Source organism: Lampetra fluviatilis, chromosome 33, assembly GCF_964198595.1.
Source record: "Lampetra fluviatilis chromosome 33, kcLamFluv1.1, whole genome shotgun sequence".
NCBI classification, from domain to species: domain Eukaryota; kingdom Metazoa; phylum Chordata; class Hyperoartia; order Petromyzontiformes; family Petromyzontidae; genus Lampetra; species Lampetra fluviatilis.
The window spans coordinates 1608564-1625194 of record NC_136307.1 but is presented as its reverse complement, the minus strand read 5'-3'; the positions used below and the strand labels follow the sequence as shown (position 1 = coordinate 1625194).

General features: G+C 47.3%; 1 protein-coding gene across 1 annotated transcript in view; it reads right to left on the bottom strand.

Moving 5' to 3' along the window:
* Positions 1 to 16631, bottom strand: part of LOC144943924 (neuroblast differentiation-associated protein AHNAK-like) — a 63371-nt gene that overhangs the window by 27322 nt on the left and 19418 nt on the right. The window contains exons 2-3 of the mRNA XM_078871791.1: positions 1948 to 2000; positions 403 to 498 (exon numbers count right to left, since the gene is read on the bottom strand). The gene's annotated coding sequence lies outside the window, so the exon portion shown is untranslated. The remainder of the gene's footprint in view (positions 1 to 402; positions 499 to 1947; positions 2001 to 16631) is intronic.

The window sequence follows — 16631 nt, the reverse complement described above, 5'->3', positions numbered from 1 at the left end:
ATACTCTTAGGTTTTTTCGGTAAATAATTATTTCTATTATTACTTTTATTGATTTTAATTTAATTTTTTACCTACGTGACTTTACCAAAAAAACCTAAGGGTATGTCTATTTGGTGTTTGAGCATCTTATCACCTAATCTATTATTGACCGGAAATGGTAAAGCCAAGTGAAGTTCAATTTAATATCGATGAGTTTCTCTATCACCCTGCTCAACGATGACCACAATGTGAATGTATTTATTTCAGCAGTGCTTTTGGTTGCCTCCAGGGACAAATGACGATCTGCCCCCGGTTGTCCACGTTGATTTAAAAAGAAACGGGAAACTATTTTGAAAAGCACCACAAAACAAAGCAGAAAAAACCCCAAAAAGTAGAACGGCTTCAGAGGGGGGAAGAACGTACCGCGTCTATATACTCGAGCGGGGGGTCGTACACGGGGGAGGAGCCCTGAGGCGGCGGTCGGTAATTGTCTGGTACGTCCACGGGAACCTCGCGAAGCTGCACAGAGGACGGAGACGACAACATCAGCAAGATACACCATTGGAACCTCATTTGCCAGTAAAAAATATGATAATTGGTATTTTACCCTTCTATCTGGCAACAAAACTGACACCTTTTTTTACAAGAACATAACTCTGATAATGTGCACTGTCCTGTGCACATTATCAGAGTCATGTTTTTTGTTTGCATTATGACTGCAGGTATTGTGGTCTATGCAAACATGACTCCTTGTAAAAAAGGTGTCAGTTTTGTTGCCAGATAGAAGGGTAAAATACCAATTATCAACATCAGCAAGCTAACAACGCGCGCGCGCGCCCTGCTCGTGGCCGTGATTCCGAGTGGGAATCTATTTTGTTGCCGTCATTTTACCCCAGGTAAGGCCCACTTGAGCGATGTAGCTCTTTTTTGCAGAGTTTATACAGTACGCTACTATAAATTGCTCTGTTTTGCTAAATTATCACCATTCTTTAAGACTCCTGGGTAGGCTAGGCCATCTTCGACTTGCGATATTTCGATCTTACGATGGGGTCGTCGTAACGCATCTCCATCGTAAGTAGAAGACTACCTGTAATTTACTTCTCTTTCTGTCCCAATGACATAGTACCCAGGCTTTCTGTACTATAGAGGAATTGCATTTCAATATGAATTCACTTTGGTAAGTAATGGACATTGACTGGGTTATAAAATAACTATCGGTTACACCCGCGTCACAATACTCTTTAATTCTGTGCAAGCTATAAAGCCACCGTGCTACTATAGTACCTTTGCTGATAACCTTATTCATTGAGGACACCTTTTAAGTACAGCTAAAGTTTTTGTATTACAAAGCTACGTTCATTTCTGCACGATCCACCACCCATCTTTGAAACAATATCTAGGCCTTGACTTAAAGCTTTCGTGACTGCAGGAATTCATATTATTTGGGTTTTTCGGTAAGGCCACGTCGTGATATTTTTTTATATCTACGTGGCTTTACTGAAAGACCCAAAGAATATCTCTACAGTGCGCTATGTGTTCAGTAGTGTAAGTAGTGCAAGAGCGCCCTCAGCAGCAGTAAAACTTCAGTGCCCTAAAGTAGACAGAGGATGTCATCGCTAGGGGTCGTGCTATGCTGCTGTGCATGCCCAGCGCTTCCTCTCCAGTGTCGACAGCCGAGCGAGTTTTGTCGCGAGACGTATTGGACCTTTTGGGTTTCCCCAGTGACTACATTTGTCAAAAGGAAGAGCGACATATCTAGCGGCTTCCTGGGACGAGGACATTGTGCAAATTGAGAAACGATTCCAGGTCTGTTGTAAGGACCCTGTATCAGTGCCCTGTGTGTAATGTTTGCTTAATTTGTCTCGTGACATTTTGCTGGCTTTAGAAGGTCTATCTAGTGATTCTTTGGAGGCTGCTTTGGCCACTTGTCGTTTTCACTCGACAACGCCGGACTGTTTATCTGCTTACCGAGAAATCATTTTCTAGAAGCAGGTCATGGCTTGGGTGGGTCTTCAGCGAGCCTGCAAATGCAAAATCGTAAATCGTAAGTCCCTTCCGCTCTCAAACAATGACACACAGATGAGTACATTTTTGTCAAGCTGCACTCCAAGCCTTGAGTGAACCCTGTCAGGAGTGGCTACTTCTGAGGTCGCTCTTTTCCTTTTATTGTAACGACACGCGAGCTCGTTACAGCGCGTCGCAAGAGCTCTCACTGAACCAGGCGACGCGGTTCGCGAAAAATGTATCACAACGCAACTGAACCATTGAAGAAGGCGGGGGGGTGTGAATTAATAAGGTCACTCTTTAAGATCACGTGGTCTCCCTTTTGTCACCTGTCCATTTTTTACACAATTGTAGGCATTTAAGAATTGGTTTGCCATGACTGCTGGCAGTCACACCGGAGGGTCATCATCAACATTAACAATGGGAAGCTGTGCCGATATAGGGCCTCAAGATACATTGATCCTATGCTTGAATGAAAAATGTGGATTTGTCTATGACAAAAGGGGAGACGGATCTGAGTCAGCCGCTGACTTTGACGTGAACTTGCAACCGCCCGACCGTGACACGAGAGCTCCGCATACATCTCCACGTGGCCAGATACGCTACGGCAGCGTTCTTCATTTCAAGGCTCGCGTGCCACTAACAGCCCCTGGTGGCCTTCAGCGCGGCCCCTGACGTGCCCCCCACCCCCCCCCCCCCCCGACAATACACAACATGTGAAAACACCCCCCCCCCCCCCAATCCTCATCAATGGTTTCAAATGTGTGGCAGCACTCACACACTGATGATGTCTTATCGGCTAAAGTGGATCCCCACCCCTCTGAAAATTAGTGAAGAACACTGCTGCATCATCCAGCCACTGCTGGTTGAAGGCCTTCCCCTACGGCCTACACCATTCAATTATCGGGTTTTTTTGACCATAAAATGAATCAACGCTGGTCAAGGCAGCTTGTGAATGGTGGGAGGGGGTTGAACCGGTTCAGATAAAACTCGGCCACTCATGTTGGTCATTGCTGGGAATTTAACTCGGTCCACAGGGATGATTGTACAATGCTGCTAGCTTCTGTGGCACTACCCCACCCAGATTTTTCATTGTTTAGCTTAAATATGTTCCATTATATATAAGACCACTGTAGAGAAAGCAAATACTTCTTATGATTAGTAAAGCATAGATAGAAATTTATAAATTTAAGGAAATTAATCTGTTACATCTGGATGCAATAATTCACTCTGCAATAAAAATGTAATAACCAAAAAAACACTTCCAGGCAAACTTGAAATGTTGCGACCATGAGACCGAACACTCATATTCTTTAAAACAAATCAAGGTTAAAATGCTGGCAAGGGACCGTCAGAGGCAATGAGAGTACAACATGCATTTGCTGAGCAAACAGACTGCGTGACACACACACACTCTGTAACACATAGCGTGTACATCTATGGCAAACAACGGTAACACAAGTAGATGTTGAAGCGTTACGATGAGATGCGAATGGACAAAATGCGCATTCGCAAATATCAAGACGCTGGGCTTTACGGTTGAATTATTAACGAGACGCTTAGAACCGCATCGGTGGCGGAGCAGGCGGCTCCAATGGGTGGGGCGCGTTCATGTGGCAGACTGCTGACTGCAGGGGAAGACGCAAGACGAAGCGCTTTGCAGTCCGTAAGCACGACTCTGCCAGTGCAAATGATTCCAATTATCGAACGATTCCAATGATCGAATCTCTGTAAATCTTCGCAGACTCGCTTTCCAAAGCCTTGGCAGCCGACGTTACTTTGAGTGCTTCGCACGCCCGTAACTAACACGCACGGGATGAGGAAATGCTGACAAGGCAAAGGCACTATATACGTCCTTATAAACACCAAGTAGGTGCTATATAAAACATAGATATGGATTTTTCCACCGCAGTATTTATTGGATTTTTAACATTTCGTCTGCGGCACTGGGACACCTAGAATGCAGAGCCATGTACAAGATGAAGGCGCAGCACTGATTATTTGCTCACGCCATTATTGATGAGACAGCTCAACATGACTCCTAGTTGGTATTTGGCCTACTCTTCCACGCTGGTCAGACGTCTTGCAAGAGGTGGGATTGCCCACACTTTACGCCACCACACTTGACCTGACGATCGACCGTGGTGAACACCTCCAGACTGCTGGGTGGACGGAGGCGGAAGGATGTCAGAAACTGGTTCCATCGTGTCAACTGCGGTGCTGGGAGATGGAGTCGAACCCGCACACTCCAGAGTGAGAGTCCAGTGTGCTGCTAACCATTACACCACGGCAGCATCCCATAAACAATCGCGCAATTAACTCCGTTTCATAAATAAAGCATGTTGAATGTTGTATGCTGGTACAAGCCACACATTGCCTGCATATTCTTAGCACATTTCTATGATCCCCTGATGTGATCATTAAGAAACAAATTGCGACCATTCCCCATCTAAATCTGATGTTTACCCCCATTGCATCAATTGTTCATTTAAGGCTGAGTTGACCTAAAGGAGGCCCAGAACATGTGCATGATTAGGAATAAATCCTGGGTTGCTGGGAGTGTTCGCGTGGTACACTAACCACCATATGACCACTTTCCGCACCAATTTTACACATTCCTAATTACACACGTGACAACACTTTGTGTTTATATATACTGTATTGAATACTGTTAAACATAACTGCGTGTATAATTGTGCTATTAGCTGCATGCGTGTAGGTTACTGTAGAGTTCAATAAGGCTTAAGGTACCCGAGATAGGTTTAACAACTTTGTTAAAAATCACAGGCACTGGCGAAGGTTAACGGTCGGCCCTGATGAGCTTCTGGCAAGCCCGCTCTCTACGAAGGCATTCGTCTGGCTACACGGACAAGGTCGGAGCAGACGCGGATACCTGATGCACGGATGGAAAATGAAAAAGTCTCCAGTCGTGTGCCATGACTGTGGTCATCCAGAACAGACCGTACAACGTACAACGACGCAATGCCCGATCCAAAAATGCAGAGGAGACATCACGGCGATACACTCCGCTACCGCTCACGACGCGGTTATCTGGCTTGACCACCTGAATGTGACATTGTAGTTGCTCTGCGTCTACAACAGCCGCTCCAAAGACGACGACGACGAAGCCGGACAAGGTTATAGAATTGATTCGGGGCTGAGTGTATCCCTGGGTCGGACACGGCTCGCCCTGGGAGCGTGATCACGTGCTCGCTGCTCGGGGTCTAAAATCACCACGGGTCGCATATTCAAGGTGAACTCCATCCCCGCGACGGGGCTGTGCATCACCGCGCGCTTCCGTGGCGGCCGTCCCTGCGGTTCCCAAGCCCCCGCTGCCCCTTGCTGCTGGTTGGTGGCGCAGTTCCTCCGCAACATGAAATCCGAGCTTGCCGCAAAGGTGTGGCAGTCATAAAAAAAAAAGTGAAAATCTCCCGCAATATTGCATCGAGACGATCATGTAAAGTAGCGCGTGTTGGCGTGTTTTTAAGACGTTACAAAAACGCGTGGCTTTTGTTTGTTATTTGCACCTCCGATTAGCATTTTTGGCTAAATAAGTTCGAAATACATTTCAGGCTTGTTACAATAATAAAAATTACAAAATTCCAAAACATGTTTTACAATATATGTCGTTTGTAAATTAATGCTGTAAAATTGCATTATGTACATTGCAGTAACTACAATTGCACATGCAATATTACAGCATTGTATTATGCACAGTATCACATTGTTTTACGTGCCATATTCAACTGTATTACGCACAATGCAATATTGGATTGCCCATGATACAAAATGACATCGTTGTACATGTATAGTATTATTACCTTCCAATTAGCACGGTTGGCTACGTACGGTGCGAAAGAAGTTCAACATACAAATATCATTCTTGCTCTGCATGAAAATAGGATTAAAAATAAAATATCAAGCGTTCTTTCCAAATTATGCTGGACTGGCTGTAATTTAACCGCCTACAAAAACACAACTGTGTTGGGGTAGAATTTGTTTCATTTCATCACCCTCGCTATAATGAAAGTGAGCACAACAACCCCCATGGCTCGAATAGGTCACGGGGTCCGAATGTCCGACAGTAGATGTTCACATTCTGCGAGGCCAAATAGATAGATGGGGTGGGCACGCTGCACGTTGTTTTGTTAAGAATGGCTGAGTGGCAGGAGCCAGATGGCACTGAAGTGTGTGTGGTGGATTCTTGAACGGGAATGTGTGTGCATGTTTGTGTTTGTGTGTGTCCCTGGAAACGTGCGTGCCAGTATTCACACACGTGTGTGCGTGTCTGCACGTGTTGTCGTACGGTCGTGTGCTTTTCTGTGTGTGTGCGTCATGTGGGGAGCAGTAGTGTAGCGGTTAGTGCGCTGCGAACCTGGCGACCCGGGTTCTATTCCCGCTCACGGCCAACACCGGTGACGATTATCTGAACCGATTCTGGGCCTCCCCTAGGTCGACTCAGCCTCAAATTAGTACCTGGTGCGGAGTGTAACCATCGTCACTAGGGAGACAAAGGCGGCCGGGCGTGGTGTTGGCCACCCACCCCCTCGTGTGCCGTGCCGGTCTTCATAGGTGCTCGCTAAAGGCACTTGCCCCAACAGTCTGTTAAGCCTATACGGGGGATCTTTGTCTTATCCATAGGACGATGGAGCGTGTGAGCTGATGCGTACACATGCGTCAAATTGTTTAAACGCGTGTACGAACAAGCGGCCGTGTGCAAGTGCGCCTGCATGAACACACTAATTTGTGTAATAGTCTACGATTGACTTCATATGCCTTGGCGCATACTTTTGTCTTGAGCCACGTTGGTGAATGTCTCAGGGTGGTGGTTATTAAACCAGTGGGCTCCGGCAGCTCCCAGCAGTTTTACTTTTCTCTGCAGTATGTAACACGATACATGTTGGCATTGAGATCACCCTACAGTTATTTGGCTTTCCTCCTTTCCCTAAGCCTCCAGAAGAAACCACATTATTAAAACCACAACTTGTTAATGCACACATTAATCTACGAGAAGAAATTGAGTTGATCTTGTATATATATAAAAACAATTGTTACAGTTTCAGCTTCACATTTAAATAACGCAGAGCTGAACAGCTCACTCATCTAGAGTCTTCCCAATTTGCAACAATGTCTCGCACACAATGTCCCACTCTAGCAAGTGATGTTGCAGGACCCTCTATCGTCCACAGAGAATCAGACGGCGCATCTTTTTTTTTTCACGGTTAATCCACCCAGCGCAGTAATAACCAGGGCGGCCGCTGGAGTTCGAACCGCGAGGCCCTGCAACGAGCAGAGGATGGAGCCGCCGCCACCGGGGCCGTATCAAAGCGCTCCTCTCTTCGGCTTTACAACGCTCAGCCTCACAATCACGGAGTCACGGCCGAGGAGTTCGCTCAACCCCCACCGTCGTCGTCGTCGTCATCCCTCTGGGGATTGACGAGTACCAATCTGTGGAAAGTCAAACAGCGGTGGATCTCCTCTGGGGTGAACTTTGTTTTCCGCCGTAACAATGTGAAATTTTCACGAGCGGCTCACGCCCGAAAACGTCCCCGCGCGCGTCACAGCAGGAAGAGATCGACTCTTTTGGGCTCATTTCACGTTGGTGGAAGGCAGTCGATGCCTGGCAAAGCTCTCCGTCTGTTTCCATTCCCTCCGCCAAGACAGTGCGCTTCCACTTTAACGACCTCTCCGCAACGTGCGCGCGTCCACAGCGTATAACTATTATGCCGCAGTGACGGCCTTACCGCATGACAGTAAACTCGTTTACTGTGTATATATATTCAATTGTAAACAATCGGGGTTTTTCTGATTGGCCCACTGCCGATTGGATTACCGCGATTATGGGTTGTGGTTAGATGCAAGGTTTGATTCTTGTTTTTAAAATTGGGGCGAATGCGGCCACTCGCCACTGGGGGTCACAAGAATCGATTACGCACAACATCTACAAAAACTCGCATTGATTCTCGCACACGATTCGATGCACGGATTGCAAGCTTAATAATAGAGATAAATGAATGCTTCCTTGCACCCCTGGAGAACGTCGTCAATACCGGGACATTGCAATCTAAAACCCATGCAATATGGTTGGCTGAAATAAGTAACACTTCATGGCCCACTCAAAACAATACTGCAGTAAAGGGTGGTCATTCACACATTACCAGTTGTGAGAGTTCAAGGGGATGACTGATCTCTGTACGAGGCGACTGAAATGATGTCAGTAAGTGTCATCCTCTGCCAGTAGGTGACAGCAGTGGTAGGGGATGCTGTTGGGGGTCTCATGAATCCGATCGGCTCCTTGCCAGCGAGCGGAGGGAGACGTGGCCTGCCTTGAACGTCACCGGGATGGGCTATACCAAATAAATGAACTGAACTGAAATGAACTGAACTTTGACATTTCACAACCATAGGGAGCGGAAATAGTGTGGGAACATTCCCTACGTTGGAGGGAGCCCTATACAGAACTGTACCTGTCCTGGACATTCACAAACGCTGCCTGTGTTAGTGTGTGACCGAGGGAAAAGCCCCAAATGCATGATTCTAAGGGTAATGATAGAAAAAATATACACCAGGATGACTCAAATAATTATCCGTGCTTCAATCATTCTTAAATTCCTGCCATTCGAGGGGTATTGGCTGTTCGTGACTCCTCCCATTGTCCGTGGACCGTTTATACGATATTTGTTTTGCATCAGCACAGACTTGCTGTGCTGACGTTAATGTGTACAGTGGTAGAATGTAATTTAGAAATGTTATTAGCTCTCAAAAATGCCAAAAATACATTTACATAGGCCTATCGGCATATTGGTAACATGTGGGTCTTAGAAAAACTCAATGTTATAATCCGTGAATTTATCATGGATCAATTTAGCGGCTGGTCAAGTGCCACGCTTCCCCAAGTAATCCGCACCATTTTTGCGGATTAATGGCATCGTGCGGCTCTATCCTCTTGTCCTTCTCCCGCACCTCCAATTCGCACGTTTGGCTACGTGTGGTGCGAAAGAAGTTCGGCATACTTACACACATACGAGTCTGTGCGACGTTTTATTGGCGCTAGCCTCCGTGGTGCGCCGTGAATTTACAGGATCTATGATACGGTATCCCCACATCACTGCGGATTATTGGAGTCTTGCTGTATATACATAGATCTGAACATTGCCAATGTGCTACAGTACGGACATAAATTTCAGATTTAAAAAAACACTCGAAGAACAGGAAGTCAGTCAAGGCCACATCCCAGTCATGATTCTTCTGTGGCACAGTGTAATACTGCATGCATTGCTCCAGCATTGTCAGCTTCGTCCACATGACAGTGTGGCTGCCGTGGTGTAATTGGTAGCTCACTGGACCTACAATCTCGAGATCGCCAAGTCTATCTCCCGGCACGGCAATTGAAACCAAGGGGCTGGTTTATTATACCCCACCGCCTCTCCACCAACCAGTATTATTGGGGTGTACACCGCAAAAAGTTCATCTCCAGGTTGCGTGTGGTGGGATAAAGTTAAGGTACTCCCCCCATCTCGTGGATGCCTTTCCACCAGCACTGGGTTGAGCAAGCAATTGCCGCCACCACACATTGGGAACTGTTGAAGTAGACGAATACAGAGTCTCTTATTACGTGTAAAAAATTGCAGGGGTGTGCACATCACCCAGGGAACTGAGGAACTCCCTTTGATGGCTTCATATAATGACAGCCCTACCAAATTGACCGTTGCTCAATTAAACAGCGGTGCCCGGGACATGAAATCGTTTGATTGTGCGTTAGACTCTTAAATCAAAGGCTTGAGACGAAAGAGACACATTGTGCTCGAGTGAAAGTTTTGAGGGGAAGCCTGGGCAAAGAACCATCACCGCTGGCCAAGAGTTGCCTTGGAGAGTGTTTGATTTGTTGTGCGTCCTTTGGAGTCTGGAAATTTCTCAGCACATTAAACCTGAGAGAGCCTGGGTCTAGGCCAGGCCACGTCCACTCTCTTTGACCGCGTTTTTTGTTTAACCCTCAACTTTTAACCAAAAATAACAGATTATACTTACCACACAAGTGGATAATTGAAAGACACATTGACCAATGCACATGCATTAAATACATGCATTATATTCAGTACTTACTTCAAAATACTTATTCGCTTAACACAGTGAATTTGCAGCCCAGGACGCACAATTATTGCAGATGTGCATGACCCAAGCAGAAAATGCCACCCTTTTATAACATTATTGTTCTACCTAAATATGTTCAGTCTACATCAGTGGTTCTCAACTCAATTGCACTGACCAGGGTGGCCAAGTACCGTCAAACAACCCCGACTGACATGGCCATGGGCAGGCCCTTCCTTCAGGAGTAGATTCGCCATGTGCTGAAAGTGATTTAGGTTTTACATTTTACAAAACTGTTCTGCAAATCGTCCCACATCCCACCCTCAAACCCAAACAACCACTAACAAATGCTGGTCAGGCGAGAAGCAAGATTTACTCATTTTCAACTGCTAATATTTGACGCTGACAAATAACACACCGACAAATGTTTGTACTTATGTTGTCCTTCTTTCGCACCGTACGTACCCAACCGTGCTAATCGGTAACAACTGAAAAGTGCGCAAGTAAGCATTGAGAGGTGAGTGCTTGGAATTAGACTGAGACAGAACACGTGGATCAGCGAGCCAACACCGATCAAGCAGCGTATGGACAATGACGATGAGTGAACGGGGCTTGGGGAGAGCAATTCGCACTGTGGGATGACGGCGGACGGACGAGGCCTGCGACACATTCAAGGTGCTAGTGGTGCTGCTGCTGCTGGTGCTGCCACCATCCACCACAGCAGCACCAGCAGCACTGACGCGGAATGAACGGTGGACAGGCACCGGGAAGGCCTTCATCCAGAAGTGGATAGACAATGGCAGATGACGATGATGATTTAAATAGATTTGTACGGATCTTAAAGGCTGGTAGGGCAACATCTCTTCAATGTCCCCAATAAAACCGAATGTTCCTACGCCGCATGGCGGCACATGAAGGTTTTTGCTGGCTGTGCTTTGCGGGTTACGCGCCCCCTTGCTCTTCTGATTGGTGATTGTGATCGCTTGGGAACCTGTTGTCCAATTAATTAATCCTTTTTTTTTAATAATATCTCCATGTGCTTTTTATTTTTTTAGAAACCTTACTCTCGTGTTTGCTTCTCATGGCATTTGAGGCCAGTTGATTTGCAATTATGCCAAAACATTTTATCAAAGGGCACATTGGCTACATACGGTGCCGAAAGAAGTTGAACATATGCATGTATGTGTATCTTTCCATGCTTATATGCTATGTATTTGCAGGTGTGCACATTCAGCCCTTTTAAATCAATAACATGAGCACCACCACTTCGAGGGAAGTCAATAGTTGTGGTGCTATGGATGAGCGGTCTGGCCCCCATCATGCGAATGTGGAATGTTTTCCACTGGCTCATGCTAACCAAAGAATGAGCAATGCCAAATATCTGTGCGAGCAGGAGGACAATTACTTTGGCTTGACATGCACACGCTGCAAACACAGACGCGCAAGATGAAATGTAGTGAAATTTTCACCAGAAAACAAATGTAATTTAAACTTCAGAGGCGTTTATCAGATGTGAGCTAAAATATGTCTCAAATCTGATCATCGGAGTATCGCAGTAAACATGCCTGTAAATCAAGGAGCAGCTCCGCTAGATATGATTACAGCAGCAACATGTACACATCTGTAACCGTTGTAAAATGTGACAGGATCACTTTATCACTCGTGGCAGTCAAGTTCTGAAATGTTTTTTTTTTGTATAGCTGCAGGAACGATGTCCTTATTGACCTTTTCAAATACAGCACAAAACATCAACTTATCACTTTTGACACATTTTTAAATAGTTGGGACCCCCCCCCCTCCGACTCCTAAAAAGCATAAATGAAAACATCGACATCAAAATAAAAGTGGGAAATCTCTGCGAGTCACGATGTCACTGTCTGAGCACGGGCCGACGACTCCCCGTGCTTCATCTCCTTGTGGAACTCTCCCGGCGTGGCGAGGCCGTGGCGGCCACGATACTTGGTGAGCAGCTCAGCGATACACGCAGCACAAGAGCAGCACAACGCGGATCGACCTCGGCTACCAGCGGCTGGAACCCCACTGCGATCGCACTCACTAAAGAAAAAATTATACTGTGGGAACTTAAAGGGTGACCAAAGGGGCGACTGCATGATGAAATCTTGGCAAATGTTTCATCTGCCCAAACATTCAAGGCCGCTGCACGAGCATTATATGAAAAATAGCCGATAAGTCATGTCAGTGACCATTAAAGGCCATGATATATGAGCCATTTGTGGGTAACTGTCAGCAGCAATCTTCAACGGCAAGGCATTGACGTTGAGCAACGGAGGCAACCTGACAGAAATAATACAGCATGATGGAGGTTCTGTCTAAAAAAACAGTTCTGGTCTGATCAGACCCTGGTCACCTCTCAGATGCAATCCCATGCGTGATTGCCATTCACAGCTGATACAATCCACATTATTTAAAGATCAATCGGTGGCTAAAACGCAATCCAGCTCAGCCGACTGGATTAGAATGACTGTACAATAATCACAATAACTACTGCAACATAATTGGTTTAAAAGATGTTTATCACGTGATAAACATTGGATAAGCAACACGAAGTTAGCTAAAAGCTGATCAGCGTCATGGTCATGCAGGAAGTGTGCCCATAAATCTAGGAGCGGCTGGGCCAAATATGAGTAGAGAAGAAACCTAATATAGTCCTGTGAAATTTCGCAGTATCACTTTATCACTTATGACAGTCAGTTCCTGAAATTGAATAAAGTTACAGCTGCTATGTCCTTTTCTAACTTTTGAAATACAGTGCACATATTGCTCAGTGGGCTTTGCCTCGTTAAATAAAAATAGGTTTTAGTTTAGCATGTGTGAGAAACTTTCTCATAAGCGACCTGGCTTTCACGAATGATAGCTCAATGAAGTGGCTTATGTGAACATTTATATCAGCAAGATACTCTAAACGCATTTCGATTCTAAATGTGGAAGGAAAAACCAGAGGGCCCGGAGAAAATCCACATGACCACGGGGGGAGAGAGAGAGAGAAAAACACGCAAACTCCAAATATACAGCAGGCGTCAGGGTTGGGATTGAACCCACGACCTGTATACCAGGTGAGGTAGTTAACATCTCCTAGCCACCGTGATGATGAGAGACACACGCAAACTCCAAATATACAGCAGCAGGCGTCAGAGTTGGGATTGAACCCACGACCTGTATACCAGGTGAGGTCGTTAACGTCTTGCACCACGCAGCACTGCCACCTCCCTACCACCTGCCAACCACACGATTGGTCCACAAAACACAAGAGGCAAACGACTGCCAACCCCTCTTACAGTTTCAAACCATTATGCACTCGTGTATCACAACGGAGTGTAATATATTTGCTTAAATAATATGGACGGAAAGATTTAAACCTCTGCCAATGTGATGATGCATTGTCATGAGTCGGCCTGCAATTTGATTAAAGATTTCATTGTTGACACTGCTGGGGGCGGGGGGGCAACAGACAAATCGACAAACATCCCGATTCTTACACGCGCTCTTTTCTGCACGCATCGTGAGCGTAATAATCAATGTGAATCGTTTAATCCAACCCTATGAAATAAAATAATAAAGAAATGTATATCGTATTACTCTTAACATAAGTAAAAATGGCAGCTGGGTTAGACATTTAAATTCCCTGCTCGTTATGTAAGGGTGAAAGTGAATTTGGTTCATCAGCTTATGGGATTTCTAGACCAGAACCGCCATTAGCGTTTGTTTTAAGAGACAAACTCTGGACCAGGTTCAACTCTCCCGAGTCTCATCGTCCAGCGGGTGCGTGGAGGAAAGTGCAGATTGAGAGGAGTTGCAAATGAGAGAGAGAGAGCTGTGGATACGAGAAATGTTGTTGCTACACTTTATTCCCCATTGTAATCAGCACGCAGTTTTGTTTTGAAGCACTTGGGAGATTCCACGGTGACCGACTTAGAAGAACAATGCAGGAATATTAGGACGCTTCAGTGCAAAGGGGGCTCACTAAGCATCGCACCAAACCTGCTGTGTAAGAACATTTGGACGCTGTTAAAGGCTAAATTAAGTTTACATTAAAAGGTCACGATTGCTGGGTTCTGCGTCCTGTGCGAAAATTCCGTTGCTACGGAATCGACTACGGGCGAAGCCTTTTCTTGGGAGAAAAAAAAAACGAAAATTGCAGTTAATGAAGAAAACCTAAATAAAACCTCGCATTCCTATCTCCATTGTCCACGCACCGTTGCCCAGACATTACGTCTCGAGGGATAACGATTCCCTTGGTAGAAAGGTACAAACAAGTCGTGAGACCTGTTTACTATAGTTACTATGAAACGCAATAATTGAAAGCCTTATTTTGGTGTCTTGCTTAGCTCTTTATTTTCAGAGCACGTTTGCATTTATATTCGTCGGCCGCCACCATAAACCCCCTCGAGATGCAGGGCCAATGTTTTCCCCGGCCTCAGTGCGCCACTGTTCACAGGCAGAGCATTCCACTGGGTTGCCTGGCATTCCGACACTATAAATACATCAGGCAGATGATTCCATGGGTGACTCCACTACTGAGTGATGGGAGGGGAGGTGGCGCAGGGTGAGGAGGAGGAGGTGGGGGGAGACATTTACAGCCCTGGCTGATGTCCAACAAAACAGAGTTGTTGGTTGGTGGTGGTGGTAGGGGATTTGTTAAAGAGGCACAAAAGGGCGGAACAAATAATCGGGCACTGTTCGTAATCCATGGATGTGTTGTTTTTCTCTTCTGCTGCGCGTATAAAAGCACTTGCTGCGAGGCTGCTCCAGAGGGGGTACTTTTGCATCATTACATCATGGTCGGTCACTCATCTCCACATGACAACAACAAAAAACGGAGAAGGGAAAACGTCTTTACCAGCGCCGTGGTGATGCCACCGCTATGTATGCATGCAATGTTGCACTTCGGAATCAGAATATGTATTTAAACTGGAGAAATCCGATGAGTTATAAAGCTCTTTTTTGACAAGATGTCCAGAAGGGGCGGGTCAGAACGTCACAACACCGAACGCTACAAAGACACGATAAGGAGTGCGAGGTTCTTTCGCACCGTACGAATCCAGTCGTGCTAATCGCCCATGGTAAGAGAGCCGCCCGCGTGCCTTCATGAGCGTCTTGTTGCAAAAGACCAACGAGTCCGTGACGTACTCTGACGCACGTGTGCACACACAGCCACGTGCTCATCTCGGCAGTTGTGTCTCATTTACTTATTTTAAAAAACACACACCACAGCTTGGATAACCCTTGCATGCCAAAATGTAAAACTATCATTGAAGTAGCACACGCTCCTATTTGGTAAATAGGGCACAAACCGAGGCCAACTAAACACAATCAACTGGAGCAAACAAAAAAAAGCACGCCACGTCAAGTACGAGTACACAAAAGCACCCCCTCCCCCCCCCGATATCGTTTGCGTAGCGGCAGGGTTCTCCGAGCTCGCGTGCATCTCGCGGGAGTGTTTCACTCCGCCCGTGCGTCTCGCGGGAGTGTTTCACTCCGCCCGTGCGTCTCGCGGGAGTGTTTCACTCCGCCCGTGCGTCTCGCGGGAGTGTTTCACTCCGCCCGTGCGTCTCGCGGGAGTGTTTCACTCCGCCCGTGCGTCTCGCGGGAGTGTTTCACTCCGCCCGTGCGTCTCGCGGGAGTGTTTCACTCCGCCCGTGCGTCTCGCGGGCGTGTTTCACTCCGCCCGTGCGTCTCGCGGGCGTGTTTCACTCCGCCCGTGCGTCTCGCGGGAGTGTTTCACTCCGCCCGTGCGTCTCGCGGGAGTGTTTCACTCCGCCCGTGCGTCTCGCGGGAGTGTTTCACTCCGCCCGTGCGTCTCGCGGGAGTGTTTCACTCCGCCCGTGCGTCTCGCGGGAGTGTTTCACTCCGCCCGTGCGTCTCGCGGGAGTGTTTCACTCCGCCCGTGCGTCTCGCGGGAGTGTTTCACTCCGCCCGTGCGTCTCGCGGGAGTGTTTCACTCCGCCCGTGCGTCTCGCGGGAGTGTTTCACTCCGCCCGTGCATCTCGCGGGAGTGTTTCACTCCGCCCGTGCATCTCGCGGGAGTGTTTCACTCCGCCCGTGCATCTCGCGGGAGTGTTTCACTCCGCCCGTGCATCTCGCGGGAGTGTTTCACTCCGCCCGTGCATCTCGCGGGAGTGTTTCACTCCGCCCGTGCATCTCGCGGGAGTGTTTCACTCCGCCCGTGCATCTCGCGGGAGTGTTTCACTCCGCCCGTGCATCTCGCGGGAGTGTTTCACTCCGCCCGTGCATCTCGCGGGAGTGTTTCACTCCGCCCGTGAATCTCGCGGGAGTGTTTCACTCCGCCCGTGAATCTCGCGGGAGTGTTTCACTCCGCCCGTGAATCTCGCGGGAGTGTTTCACTCCGCCCGTGAATCTCGCGGGAGTGTTTCACTCCGCCCGTGAATCTCGCGGGAGTGTTTCACTCCGCTCGTGAATCTCGCGGGAGTGTTTCACTCCGCTCGTGAATCTCGCGGGAGTGTTTCACTCCGCTCGTGAATCTCGCGGGAGTGTTTCACTCCGCTCGTGAATCTCGCGGGAGTGTTTCACTCCGCTCTTCT